Source organism: Cervus canadensis, chromosome X (assembly GCF_019320065.1).
Source record: "Cervus canadensis isolate Bull #8, Minnesota chromosome X, ASM1932006v1, whole genome shotgun sequence".
NCBI classification, from domain to species: Eukaryota; Metazoa; Chordata; class Mammalia; order Artiodactyla; family Cervidae; genus Cervus; species Cervus canadensis.
In genome coordinates, this window is record NC_057419.1 from 24687770 (window position 1) to 24701152 (window position 13383).

Here is a 13383-nt window from a genome sequence, read left to right on the forward strand (position 1 = left end):
CAAAATGACATAATTCAGGGTCAGAGTCATCTTAGCTGGACCGTGGAAATTTTCTTCAAGTCACTATCAATGAAAACTACTTTAGTTCAATATTCTTTCAACCTCCCCACCCTCCAAACAATTTAGAAAACAGAAGCAGCAACATCACCAATGGAGAGTGAATTTACAAGGAAACTACACCCTCTAGTTACAAACCTACAAAGTTAGAAGTAGCCACTTCAAGTTAGGTAGCCAGGGAATTTCTTTCAGAAAAGCCGGTTGCCCAAGGTGAGTCCTCCTGCTTACCTGCTTTATGTACTTGTTTCCTGCCTGAGGAAAGTCCCAGGCAGCCAGGTACAAGGATACAAGTCTCCTCAGAGAGTGGAAGGGACGCCGGGTGTCCTCTGAGCTGTGATCTCGGTTCCGATGCTTTTCATGTGGCTGAAATAGCTCAAGCGATCTGTGCTTCACCCGGTACTGAGAGCTGCTCCCGGCTCGGGGCTGGAGGGGAACTCAGTTTAAGGATAAGTGTTAAAGAGAATTCCTGTCATAGTTCACAGTTGTTCTTCCTAAATATAGAGTTTGATACAAGCCATACACTGCCTCCAAAAGGCTTGACCGTGCTGAAAGCAGGGCTCAAATGTCAGCCGGAAGGTGGCTCTGGAATCTTACTGCCCTCCTCATCTTCCAGAAGATGCTGGCTGCGTTTTCTCACAAATTCTGAGGGGGCACAGGCAAGTTTGAAAAGTAGGAAAAGTTTCTATCTTTAGCTTTATTACCCAGAGGCCAGAAGACCGGGAGTATTGAATAAAAAATTGGAAAGAGGCAGCACAAGCACCAAGCAGTGTTTGAGTCCTCGCTTGGTCACCAAGGAGCTGAGAAAGTTGCTTCAGAATCAGCACTCAGTCTGATTACAATGAACTATAAGACACCGTCCTTTTTGTAGGTCAAAAATGGTCACAGATTGACCAACTTGTGTGCTTCCAAGGCCCAGAGTCTCTCTCTGCTCAACTGCCTCTACTCATGGCAATGACTATAGCCCTACAGCATGTGAGGCAACAGAACAAAACAAAAGAGAAAATATCTATTTTACATATGATAAAGGCCAGGACTGGGTATCAGACAGGACACTTTTTAAAGAGAACACTGCCAAATCCTAAAAAATATGCTCATTATTTTTAGCACTTCTTTTCTTTTCTTTCTTTTTCTTTTTTTTACTTCTCTAGTCTCTAAAATTACCTTGGAACTTCTCTGGCAGTCCAGTGGTTAAGACTCCACCTTCCAATGCAGGGGGAGTGAGTTCAATCCCTGGTTGGAAAACTAAGGTCCCACATGCCACAGGGTGCAGCCAAAAATTTTTAAACATAATAACAAAAATAAAATTACCTTTATACAGAATTTCCCTTCAGTAGAAGGATTAAACTGTGACTCACTTATCATTCATCCATTTATAAGTGAGGGGTGTCTGAGTCCGTGACAGCACAGTCAACCCACAACCATCTACTGCCTGTCTTCTCATTACATAAGATGAAGAAGCTCCAGTCTGTATGAGCCCCTAAAGTCGCATGCCTGTTCCCTGCAGCTGAATGGATTCCAAATACTTGATTTCAGGTCAGTAAAGAGAAAATCAACTTTCCAGTAGCTAAGGAAGTCAGCAGATCATTGTGGATCATCTCAGTTTTGGGCTCACCAACTAACTTCTGTTCATGTGCTGTTTAAAAGAACTGTGTCTTCAAAAGTCAGTTTAGACATCATACTTTGAGGTTTTGTGGCACCAAAAGTGAATTCCTTATACACTGGGGAAGAGATTAGGGTGAAAGTGAAAGTCACTCAGTCATGTCCAACTCTTTGTGACCCCATGGACTATATAGTCCATGGAATTCTCCAGGCCAGGATACTGGAGTGGGTAGAATTCCCCTTCTCCAGGGATCCTTCCCATCTCAGGGATCGAACCCAGGTGTCCCACATTGCAGGCTGATTCTTTACCAGCTGAGCCACAAGGGAAGCCCAAGAATACTGGAGTGGGTAGCCTATCCCTTCTCCAGGGGATCTTCCTGACCCAGGAATCAAACTGGAGTCTCCTGCACTGCAGGCGGATTCTTTACCAACTGAGATTTCAGGGAAGCCCATCCTTCCTGAGATTAGGGTAGGCACCTTAATATTTCCCCAGATGTTTGGATGTTCCTCTGAGTTCAGAGCTCTTCCCCAGACGCTAGGTGGCGTCACTCCATGAATGAACAACAATGAGCCATTTTTGACACCTTGCCCTGCAGTGATCCCATAGATTTTGCCCCCAGTGACCCCTCAGTAGCTCCTCCTGTTGTTTATGTGAAGGAAAGCACTCCTGGGAGCAGTGCCTTGTACACAAGGCTGACCCAACATGGATGTGGCTGCCTCTGTGGAAAGAACTGAGGTAAGCTGCATAATCGGGGCTTCTTTACTCATAAGCGACAGAAACGCAATGTGAACTAGTGTAAGCCATGAGCAGGCGTGGCAGACACCGTTGATGTCTTTCTCAATATAGCTCTACCCACCTGAGTGCTGCAGCCGTAGACAGTCCTCAGTACACTGTCAACTTCACACCTCAAAAGCTGGGATCTCTCTGCTTCTCTGCATTGGAGTGCTCTCCGTCTCCACGGCAGGTTGCCTGGGTATGCTACAGCCATGACCCAGAATTGCCGGGGAGCAGACACCCCTAGGGACTAACCTCAGCCAATGGAGACGCCAGTTGGTGATAAATGCCTCACCTCCCCATCCTCTGGTGGAATGATGGTGAAATGTGGTCTAGTTTCCAGAGGTCCCCAGCAGGACTGAGCCCCCATTGCCCACAGCAGCAAGTGACTCACTCATTATTATGCTCTTATTGGCTTTTTCCTTTCCCTGTCTCACTTCTCCACTCCCTCACTTACGTTCTCTGGGATCACCCAAACAGACCACCAAATAGACAAGTTCAAGTCTTTGTCTCCATGTCTAGATTTGAGGCAACCCAAACCAAGACAAGGGGGTTCACTGTGAAAGCTTCATATTGTGACAGGAAGCTCAAAGTGCTTCTTTGGTGCTCACGCTTAGTTGCACCACTGTATGCGGAAAAGGCATGAGGTGCAGGTGGGCCTCAGAAATAACAGAGAAGGAATGTTTGTGCTGAATGTCCTATGCTTCTACTAAACACCAGCACTGTCCTATCCCCACCAGCCCTGGGGAGAAAACAGTGAATAAGCATATGTTCCTGCCTTCAGAGCTTACAAGAGAGAGTGGGTGGTGGACAAAGCTGAGTAAACAAGTAAACAAGATAACTCCTGCTAAGTAATATGAAAACCAACAAAAGACTGAAGAAGAGAAACTGGGGCAGAGGGTGAGTGGTGGCTCTGTAATAAGAACTGAGATTGATAGGATGAGAAAAGAACACTTTAGGCAGAGGAAACTGAATGTGCAAAGGCCCTGAGGTGGGAAAGGATGTTTCCAGAACTCGCAGTAAAACAATGCCGCCTAAACATGGAGAAGAGTGGCATGACATGAGGTGAGAAAGAGGCAGAGGCCGGCAGGGCCTTTGTAGGCCATTTTGGGAAGGTGTTGGTTTCTTAGTGTAGTAGGAATCCTTGGAAAGTTCTTTTTTTCTGTTTTTGTTTTTGTTTTGGCTCTACTGGGTCTTCAATGCAGTATGCAGGTTTTTCTTATTGCGTTGCACGGGCTCTCAAATTATGGTGTGCAGGCTTAGTTGCCCTGCGGCATGTGGGCCCTTAGTTCCCCAACCAAGAATCAAATCCACATCCCTGCATTGGAAGGTGGATTCTTAACCACTGGACCACAAGGGAAGCCCCATTGGAAGGTTTTAAGCAGTGGAGTTGTTTGGTTTGAGCTTTGATGAGCTCATATCACTGCTATGTGGAGAATAAACTGTAATAGAATAAGCAAGGAAGAGGGGAGAATATTTAAAAGGCTAGAGATGATGGTGGCCTGGAAAAAGGTGTTGGTGATGGAGATAAAGACAAGAAGAGAGGTTCAAAGTGCATTTTAGTATGGAGTCAAATGTGTCCTTGCTTATGGATTGGATGTGGGAGGATGGAGAAGAGGAATCCAGGTTTCAGACTTGGATCATTAGGCGTGAAGGAATGTGGTCAGTGGGTGAGGAGTGAAGGTAGCAGCCTCAATAATGAGATCCACATCCAAAGAGCTCGACACGGGGCCTGGCACATAGCAAGCTCTTAAAATGGGGCATGAAGAACTGAAAGCCCTTCTTGACTCAGAGAGAAGTGCTTCAGTGGATTGAGGGGGCTGCTTCAAAAACCAGATCACTGCAGGTTGTAGCATGGAGGGTTGAGGTAGCAAGTGGACTCATCTCTTCTAGACCCTTAATGAAGAACAGAGAAAAAGGATAGTGGCTAGGTTTGGAGACTTCCAATATGGAGAGAATTTTTTTCAGCTGTATCTTATTTCAGTCTGAACAATATTTAAACATGTTTAGAAGCCAAGGTGCAGAGGTTGACAAAGGTCAAAAGGAGGTCATTGCCAAGCAAAGAGATGAAATCTTGCCTCTAGAGGTGGGAACAGATGTTCTTCCCACTGAGGAGGCACAAAAGGGGAAGGCTGAGACAGAGAAGTTTGTAAGAGGGTCTGTACTCTTGGATGGAGGAGGAATGGGGAGAAAGGAGGCCATCTGATGGCAGCCTCAACTTTCCAAAGGTCTTACAGAGGATAGATACCAGGTATAATGAACAAAAAGCTGAAAGTACTGCTTAGCAGTGTGCAGGGTCCAGATGGGTTTGGAAACCTCACTGCATCAGAGACAGCCATCCATCAACATGATGAGTGTACTAAAGAACACACATCTCCCGTTGGGCTTCCCCCAGAAGCAGATCTTGAAATCAGGGTTAGTGTGCAAGTGATTTACTGACTAGGCATTTCAGGACTTCCCTGGCAGTCCGGTGGTTAAGACTTGGCCACCCAATGCAGGGGTGTGGGTTCCATCCCTGGTCAAGGAGCTAAGATTCCATATGCCTCGTGGCCAAAAAAACCCAAAACATAAAAACAGAAAGAGTATTATAACAAAATCAATAAAGACTTTAAAAATGGTCCACATAAAAAAATCTTTAAGAAAGAAAAAGTGTTCCCAGGAAAACTGGGGAACAGAGGAGTGATCTCAAGCCCCACAGAAGGTGTCTTCTGTCTGATCCTTCAGGGGAGTCTGGAGTATAAGTTCCACCGTAAAGCTTTGCTCCAATCCGGGAGAAGGAGTGGGGCTGTCATATTCTTGCACCTGTCTATCATTGGGGAAGGGCTGCCCGGACACACACATTCCCACACAAATTGGCTCTCCTTGTGTGTGTGTGATCAGTCATGTCTGACTCCTTGCGACTCCATGGACTGTAGCATGCCAGGCTCCTCTGTCCATGGGATTCTCCAGGCAAGGATACTGGAGTGGGTTGCCTTGTCCTTCTCCAGGGGATCTTCCTGACCCAGGGATCAAACCCATGTCTCCTGTGTCTCTGAATTGCCGGCAAATTCTTTACCACTGAGCCATCAGGGAAGCCCCTGGCTCTCCTTACCAGCTGCTCCAGAAGCCCTAGGGCAGGCCTCCAAAGCAGAGCTAGGATGATGGAAGCAAATGCTCACTGAAGCCAAGAGCAGGTAACAAATTGGGAAAGAGGACCGGAGGACGTCTGGGCTGAGCTTGGTTATTATGTGCCCCAACCCAGCAGTCCATTATGGAACATAGGCCTCATCAAAGTTGTTCTGAACTACACTGGCATCTTGTCTTTAAAAAGCCTAATTTATTTGGAACAATCTTATAAAGTTATATGATTGCAATGTTGAGCACTTCTGTTTCTTGTTAGTCATTTTCTAATGAGTGTTGAAATAGACAATTTTTGCAGGGTTTTGGCAGTTTACAGAAGTATTTAGACTTAACATTTTCCTGCATTGTCATACAAAACCTCTATAAGCTTGCTTTTTTTCAAAAATGAGGTAACTCTAGTCCCTTTGGTGACATATAATAGAGGGGGGATGGTCCTCCTGTAGAGTCTGAAGCAGAAAGAGTAGCCACCTGGCATATGCACCAGAGATCTGGAATGTTACAGAAACATCATTGCTGCCTGTGTGCCCTTGAACACAATTTTTACCCAGCTCGAATTTTAGCCATGGTCAGGATCTGTAAAACTGGGGAGAATCACAGTGATGCCACATACTATGCAGGACAATTTCCTAGCTCCTTTCCCTCCAGCCCTACAAAGCTTTTGTTTTTAAATGAGAACCATAAACACAAATGAGACAATACATTTGTAAACATTTGGATCCTCCTAGAGGGAAAGAGAGTAAAACTCTAACTCAAAGCAGGTCACAGAGGCAATGCTGTGAGTTCAGCCAGTGTCTCCTCTTCCTGGCATACAGCACATGATATTGTCCAGGCTTGCTCACAATTGCACTGGGGTCATGTGGCCACGTTCTGGCCAGTAGGATGTGGGCCCAATTACTGTAAATCAGTGCTCCTCAAACTGTGGTCCATGCAGCAGTGCCCATTTGCAAACTGTACGTTACCACTTTGCAGTGAGTGAATACAGAAATTTAAAAGGAAGCAATTAGGGATTTTGACAGCAATTTGACATTGCCACCGCATCCAAGCAGCATTTCCTTTTTCTAATCATTCATTTTTGTGCAAGTATTGGTCCATGATGGGTTAAACTTTTTTAAAACATCTTGTGCCATCCAGGAAGGTTTCTTCCTCCTCCATAGCAACCTTAAAAGCCACTGGTCCTAGATGTCATCACTACAGGGTGCAAAAGGATCACCAGGCGCACACCAGATTATGACGTAAAGCTACAGAAATATGGATGTATTAGTGACACAGAACTTAGGATTGTTTGATTTTTAAAAGGAATAATTGCCCTCGTTCTGGAAGTTGGACCAGCTGGGGCCGGGGGACCCACTTGGATGCCCTTTGTCAGGGATGGCTGGAAGGCGGGCTTAGTTGGGACTGTCAACCGGAATATCCACATACAGCCTCCGCAGGATGGCAGCGTCAGGTTAGTTGGCTTCTTAACCTGGAGGTTCGGGGTTCCAAGAACAGGTAATCCAGGGAAAAGAACAGAAGCTGCGTGGCCTTTTATTACCTAACCTTGGAAGTCACGTAACCTCACTCCTGCTGTACGTCTGGCTGAAGCAGTCACAGCCCTGTACAGATCAGGGGAAGGAGACATGGACCTCTGTCTCTGCGTGGGAGGATTTCACAAAATTTCAGGTCGTACTTTAAAACTGTGATTATAATTGGGGCTCTGGTTCCAGATATCTTGTATTTCCTTCAAACCACCTGACTCCAAGCCTTCTCCATAGCAGATACTCACTAAGTGTGTGTTGATGATCGTAGAGGGGAAAGCTAGGAAGACTGCTCCTGTTTTGAGGATAACTGAGTCTGTGTTCATGGGAATTTGAGTTCATGGATTCTAAGATGCACTTCTTTCACATTTTAACATCTCTGAAATTGGCACTTGTTAAAATTTATGGCATCTTATAATGATGTTTATTAGCAGGGCTTTTTCTTTCTTGAGTATGTAAGATAACCATGCATCATCCAACCAGTAGCTTATTAGATGAATTATAGTAAATGTCAAGGACTCAGTATCTACTCAGTGGAGCCTTAGCTAATGAGAAGTAATGAGAGGAAAGGAAATTATGGGGAAATGCCTACTACCTCTGAGATGAAACTGATGAGCAAGCAAAGAAGGCCAGATGGAGAGCCAGCAATCACTGCAGTAAGACATTCCTAATGCTGTAAGGAACCCAAAAGGGCGTCATGTCCAAACTATGCCCAATGGCTGCCCCACCACCACACTTGCTCCTTATCTATGCAGTCTCTGGACCCACACCCTCCACCCCCTGTGCTGTAACAGAAAATATTAATACCTTGGACAGCGGCCAGCTGAGGTTCAAATTTGGGCTCTGTCATTTCCCTCGGAATTCTAATTTCTTCATCTGCAAAATGAAGTGAGCTAGTGGAAATAGAGCACAGGGCTAGGCACATAGTAGGTGATGCACCAGTGGTATTTTTTTCTTTTCCTGTGATTAACTCTCCCATTATTTCCAACTTGTTTATTTTCTGCAAGTCTTGAGATAATCCTCTTTATTACTTTGTAGACCATGAGTCTTTGATTTATTAAAACTATTGAGAATATTCTCATACTATTTAAGATCCTAATCCCAGGTCTGAAGAATCAGACAAAATAGCTCCGTATTAACCTTAGAAATATTGCCATATAGTCACCCACAGCCTGACCTCCCATCCTTCCTGGAGGTTTTCACAGCTGTCTCATTAAGTCATTCAAAGTAAGGGGGAAAGAACATATAAAAGAGGCTCCTAGTTCAAGGGAAGAAAGCCTAAATTCACTCATGTATTCATTCAGCCTAACAGCAAATATTTTTGAGCATCTACCATGCACCTCAAACTGCACTAAGCCATGAAAACACATGAAACACGCATAGAACCCATCCATACAGAGTTCACAGTCTGTGAAGGAGACTGATATTAAATACAAAATTATTACAAAGGGGATGGATGCACGCAAGGTAGAGAAACCTAATTTAGTTGGGGAATCAGGTTTAGGTATGATTATTAAAAGCAGACCCACAGAGAACTTGTGGGCAGGTAGTTAATTCAGGAAGCAATCCTTAGGAACAGGAACAAGGGAGTAGGGAGAGTGAGATGGAAAGACTTTTGTAAAAGCCAATGAAGGATGCCATAGTGGGCAATTTGCCTTTGTGGGCAACTGAGGTTGAGTCCTTCTGGGGACCCTGCAAGAAACTATATAGAACACACCTCAGAGTTATCTTACCAGAGGACAGGGAGCCCTGATGTTTACCCACTGGGCTGCCCCCAGAACATTAACACACATACACATACTTCTGAGTTGCATCAATATCAGGGGTTCTCAACCTGGAACTACTGACATTTGAGGCCAAATCATTCTTTTTTCTTAATTCAAATATAGCTGTTACAGTGTTATGTTAATTACTGCTGTACAACAGAGTGCTTTAATTATATATATATATATACATTCTTTTTTAAAGTATTCTTTTCCATTATGACTTATCATAGGATATTGAGTATAGTTCTGTGTTATACAGTAGGACCTATTGTTTATCCATTCTGTATATAAAAGCTTACATCTGCTAACCCCAATCTCTCACTCCATCCCTCCAGTAAACCCCTTCCTCTTGCCACCACCAGTCTCTTCTCTGTGCCATGATTCTGTCTCTGTTTCATAGATAGGTACATTTGTGTCATATTTTATATTCCACATATGAGTGATATCATATGGTATTTGTATTTCTGTATGGCTTACTTCACGTAGTTTGATAATCTCTGGACCCATCCATGTTGCTACAAATGGCATTATTTCATTCTTTTTGTATTTTTTATTTTTAATTACTTTATATTTTGTTCTTTTTAATGACTGAGTAGCATTCCATCGTGTATATGTACCACATCTTTATCCACTCATCTGTTGACAGACATTTAGGATGTTTCCATGTCTTGGCTATTGTGAATAGCACTGCTATGAACATTGGGGTGTGTGTATATTTTTGAACTATAGTTTTATTTGGATATTTGCCCAGGAATGGGATTGCTGGATCATATGGTAATTCTATTTTTAGGTTTCTGAGGAAACTCCAAGCTGTTTTCCACAATGGCTGTACCAACTTACATTCCCACCATCAATGTAGGAGGGTTCCCTTTTCTCCATACCCTCTCCAGCATTTGTTATTTGTAGACTTTTTAATGATGGCCATTCTGACTAGTATGAGGTGGTGCCTCATCGTAGTTTTGATTTGCATTTCTTTAATAATTAGTGATGTTGAGCATCTTTTTGTGTGCCTATTGGCTACCTGTATTTCTTCTTTGGAGAAATGTCAATTTAGGTCTTTTGCCCATTTTTCAATTGGATTGTTTGTTTTTTGATATTGAGCTGTATGAACTATTGTTTATTTTGGAGATTAATCCCTTATCAGTTGCTTTTTTTGCAAATATTTTCTCCCATTCTATAGGTTGTCTTTTCCTTCTGTTTATGATTTCCTTTGCTGTGCAAAAGCTTATATGTTTGATTAGGTCCCATTTGTTTATTTTTGGTTTTATTTTCACTGTTCTAGGAGATGGATTCAAAAAGATATTGCTGCAATTTATGTCAAAGAATGATCTGCCTGTTTCCCTCCAAGAGTTTTGTACTATCTGGCTTTACATTTAGGTCTTTAATCCATTTTGAATTTATTTTTGTGTATGGTGTTAGAGAGTATTCTAATTTCATTTTCTTACATGTAGCTGTCCAGTTTTCTCAGCACCACTTATTGAAGAAGTCCTGGCTGTGATCCCAATTTGGGGTGTCACCATTGTGAAAATGATGGGCTTCGCAGGTGGCTCAGTAATAATCTGCCCGCCAGTGCAGGAGATGTGGGTTTGATCCCTGGGTTGGGAAGATCCCCTGGAGAAGGAAATGGCAACCCACTCCAATATTCTTGCCTGGGAAATCCCATGGACAGAGGAGCCTGGCGGGCTACATTCATGGGGTCACGAAAGAATCGGACATGACTGAGCAACTAAACAACATTGTAGAGATAGTATTTAAAACCAGGGTTCAGATGAGGCCTCTTAGAGAGGCAGTGTAACTAGAGCAGAGATGCGGTCAAAAGGCTGAGCTCTGGAACACAACATTTAGAAGTCAAGGAGAAACTCAGGATGGAGTGGGACAGGGACAGCTAGTGTTTCATAGTGTTTCACAGAGTTTCCCTGTTGCAAGATGAAGAGTTCTGTGAACTCTTTTGTGGTGATGGTAGCTCAACAATGTGAATGGACTTAATGCCACTGAACTGTATCTCTATAAATGGCCAGGAAGGTCAATTTTGTTCTGTGTGTTTTACCACAACTTTTTTAAAAAGAGGGAGATGAACAGGTCCAAGAACCCAAATGAAAGAAGTGTTTCCAGGAGGCAGGAGGGAGCAACCAGGTCAAAACACTGCTGAGAAACCAAGAGTTAACCAATAGTTTTGGCAACGTGGTAATCTTGAGAGAGCAGAGCAGGTGGCAGCAAACGCTTGCTTGAACTCGGCTCAGAGACAGCATGGGGGATGAGGAAGGCAAGATGGACAGGGTAGCTAACTTTTCAGGTGGCAGAAAAATGAGGCCAGTGGCTGGAAGTGGTCACAGGAAGGACTCTTATTTTAAGAGTATTTAACATATTTCAGGGCTGAGACTGGAATGACCCCACAGAGGGGGAAACATCGATGAGGCAGGAAAGAGAGGGGACACTTGTCACCAGGGCATTAAGCCAGAGCAGCCGCGAGTGGTGGGGATCCGATTTACGGAGACAGCGTGGGAGCAGGGGCAGCTGATGGGTGTGACCAGAGCAGGAGAAGCCTGTGGGCGCAGAGGTGAGCAGGATGGGCCACTTGCCGTGGGGAGGGTAAGGATGTGCTCTTCTGATTGAGAATAATTTTTCAGTGAAATAAGAAGCATGATTGGCAGCTGACAGTAAAATGTAAGGAAGAAGTTTTGGAGTTTTGAGAAGGTTTAAAATAGCCCTCTCAGACAGGGAGAGGGTATTTCTTGGAAATGTAGTATGACTGGGAGGTAGCTCTTGAGGTCAAATTAAGGTTTTGGGTCATAAATTTCAAGTGAGACCAGGATAAATTTTCATCTGAATATATATTAGTTTTATTGTTAATAAGCTCCTAATATGTTTCTTCAGTTTTTATGTCCTCTCTCATTCATTTATTATATATAAGAATTTTAAAAGTATTTCTAAGAAATTAAGAGTGTGTTTTAATACAAATACAAGCCACCAAAATATATCAATCATGAACCTGTAGGTACTGACAACTTTTTGTCAAAATATAGAGAGCCAAGAGTATTATAAATACAAGAAAAAGAAAGCTTTGACAAAACACCTCTTTGGAATTTGGAAAACCACCTACTTTAAAATGGATATAAAAGGTTTTAATATTACAGTGTTTAAACTTGATTGAATATATAGATGTACATACATATGTGATTATATATGTATAATATGTAATACATGATATATATGTATGACATATAATACATGATGTATATGTATAATATATGTGTATATATATATACATACACTCACATAAATTTTTAATTCAGCATCCATTTCTTACTGTCACAAAATATTTACAGAAGTGCTTAAGGCCCTATGAGACAAAGAAAACATTAAATCTCCAAATTTAGAAATTACATATTCTACAATCTCTGACCTAAATGCTGAAAAGCTATAAATTAACAATACAAAGAAAGAAATAGAACTGTTAGGAAGATAAATAGTAAAATACTCTTCTAAGGAATTCCCTGGCAGTCCAACTGTTAGGACTCCGTGTTTTCACTGTGTAGGGTGCAGGTTCAATCCCTGATTTGGGATCTAAGATCCTGCAAGCTGTGTGGTACAGTCAAAAAAAAAAAAAAGTAAAATACTCTTCTAAATAACTCAAGGGCCAAAGAAAATAATCAAAATCACAATTATGACCCCATTATAAATTAACCACAGTGAAAACAGTGTGCACTCGGAGGAAAATTCTAAGCCCTAAAACTACCTTTTAATTGGAGACAGTGCAATATAGCGCGACCATGTTTTTCAATTTACTACAAAGGCAAAAAATAGAAAGGCCTAGAGAGGTACCTAGGGAAATTGCTGCAGTACATATCTTCTCTTTTAGATCATGCTTTTGAGATCGAATTTATCAAGCTGAAATATGTCCTGCTTAGAAATAAATGACTTGAACTGGAAGCTCACAGCAGTCACAACTTGATCCAAAAATGATCACTAACATCTCATCCTGCCCACCTCTTGCATCTCAGAGGTGTGGTCAGACCAAAAAAGCATCCTGCCTTGCTTTCAAGGTCAAGGCAATAGGAGAATAAGGGACTCTGTCTTTTCCTTCTGTGTCTACTGTGCCCAAATGAATAGTCCTTATTTCCTTTTTATGTGTGTGTAGTGATGGATGCTTGGTTAGGTTCATCTGCACAGGCAGGTTAGATACGAGGAGGAAAAGCCTTTGGCTCCACCCTAATGCTTTAGGTTAACTGAAACGTCCTTAGGAACATGTATAAATATGTTCCAGCTTAAATATGGAAGATTACAAAAGTGTACAAGGGTCAAAGAAACAGCTGTTTGGAAAGGTAAAGGGCATCATTGAGACAGGGAAAATGAAGTAGGCAGACAAACACCGCGTGTGCATTGAGGTGACAGAAAATGCACTAAGTTGATTCAACATACATTGCCGGGCACCAAAGAATGAGATATGAAACATGTCCTCAAGGGACTCATAGCTGATAGAGACTCTCATGCAGTGAGTGCTTTCCTCCTCAGGGCTGGGAGAAGAGTTGAAATCTGGTGTGATCCAAATGAA

At 42.7% G+C, this 13383-nt stretch overlaps 1 protein-coding gene across 3 annotated transcripts in view; it reads right to left on the reverse strand.

Annotated features, from left to right (window-relative positions):
• The window catches only part of SMPX (small muscle protein X-linked), a 50222-nt gene extending 49718 nt beyond the window's left edge, over positions 1-504 (reverse strand). For all 3 annotated transcript variants that reach the window (XM_043459149.1, XM_043459151.1, XM_043459150.1), the window contains exon 1: positions 286-504. The gene's annotated coding sequence lies outside the window, so the exon portion shown is untranslated. The remainder of the gene's footprint in view (positions 1-285) is intronic.
• Between the last annotated feature and the right edge of the window lie 12879 nt (positions 505-13383).